This window comes from Eurypyga helias, unplaced genomic scaffold (genome assembly GCF_000690775.1).
Source record: "Eurypyga helias isolate BGI_N326 unplaced genomic scaffold, ASM69077v1 scaffold13946, whole genome shotgun sequence".
In the NCBI taxonomy this organism is placed as follows: Eukaryota; Metazoa; Chordata; class Aves; order Eurypygiformes; family Eurypygidae; genus Eurypyga; species Eurypyga helias.
Window position 1 is genome coordinate 35,588 of NW_010258614.1, and position 1,666 is coordinate 37,253.

Sequence of the window (1,666 nt, forward strand, 5' to 3'; positions counted from 1 at the left end):
AGTTTTACTGCTTTCGAAGGGCTTTCTTATACTCGGCCATCAAGTCGCACAGATGTGGCCACTGCAACCCTGTGTGCCAGAGATACCATCTTCTTTGGGGGAAAGACTGAATTTGGGGCAAATTCCATTAGCTCTTCCTTTTCCTCTAGTGGTGTGCTTGCACACAGATAAAATACAATATATTCAAAATCTCCCTTTCGTTCATAGTTTTCAAATCGTGGGAGGCCATGCAGTTGACATCAACCAGCTGAGTAACAGCGTGACACTGCCGAAGTGCATCCCTGAGTTTCACCAACCAGACGCGTGTAGACGTTGCAGTGCAACACTGCTCCTTTATTCTGACCAGTACCTGCCATGCTCACCTGGAGCCCAGGCTAGGGAGTTAGTGACAGCAGGGAAACAACGGTTTATGCTTTCAAACTGTGCAAGACAACTGACATAAAAATTAAGAGATTACTAAAATAATCACCTGTATTTCACCCAGAGTCAGAAATAAAAAACCTTTCCCTTTATTTTATTAGTGAGTTTTATCAGTAGCTACAGACTGCAGTACCAAGGTTGCAAATACTCAATGGACTTTATTTTGAACACAAAGCTTTATAATTAATTGATTTATGTATTTATTAAAGCCTGGAATTAGCAATGTTATGAAAAGCTATAAAAATTATTAAAACCTGTATGAATAAGCCAGACTTGTTTTCATTTTTGTGTGAAGTATGTAAAAGCATTTTCCACCACAAAACATGAATAATCTCAGTTCTGAGGTAGACTCTATAAATACTGGTATGCACAGATGTTGTCCTCCCTGCAGGGGTGGGGTCTTAACTGGTGTGGTGCAATGCAAATCCTCAAAATAGATTTTTATTTCACACTGCAATTTTATTTCTGAGGACATAGAAAAATGAAATATAAGAAAAATGTCAGGACATGAAACAGCTAAGCAAGAGGAACTTAATTTACTGAACTGAGAAAATAAGACAGAAGGAAAACCTGCTTTGTGTCTTCTTTGATCTCCTCTGAAACTGCAATAATGTCTATTTTAACACCTACCCTCTCCGGAATTCAGTCAGAGGTTCCACCACCTTGGCACTCTGTAGTCTATTATAATAATCTCCCACATCAACAGTGATGTTAAGTGAAGGATCCACAATGATGTTACATTACTTGGGGACTGTTTCAGAGGTAATTTTTCAATAATGTAATTCAAAACACAAATTTTCAAGCTCTCATTGAGTACAACTTTGACAAATGCTCCGAAGCGCTGACTGCTAATAATCTACAGCAGCCTAAAATCTGGGACTAAATAGAAAAGTAGCATTTTTAAACTAGAATAGCAACATACTATCTAACAGAAATAGCATTTTGTAACTACAAATGGAAATGCCCTTTATAAATACTAGTTAGGCCTTGCCTAAGAACCACCTCCTCTGTCCAGATCTACCACATCTTTAGATATAACGTTTTAGAAAGCCAAGTAGCAAACTGACTCAAAACAATTGTGAAGGACCTGTGGAGTCCAGCGAAGGATGAGGAGAGCTGTGGAACAAGTTCTGGTGTGTTTGTGTATGTCTGTGGCGCAGTTTGGTGTCAAAGGCGGTATTGTCTTCATTCACCACAACGTTTCAAATTTTTTAAGGGTTAGCAGCGCAATGCCCTATTCTGTTTC

The 1,666-nt window shown here is 38.9% G+C and overlaps 1 protein-coding gene across 1 annotated transcript in view; it reads right to left on the reverse strand.

Annotated features, from left to right (window-relative positions):
• Positions 1–643, reverse strand: part of ERN1 (endoplasmic reticulum to nucleus signaling 1) — a 32,018-nt gene extending 31,375 nt beyond the window's left edge. The window contains exon 1 of the mRNA XM_010154402.1: positions 622–643. The gene's annotated coding sequence lies outside the window, so the exon portion shown is untranslated. The remainder of the gene's footprint in view (positions 1–621) is intronic.
• Between the last annotated feature and the right edge of the window lie 1,023 nt (positions 644–1,666).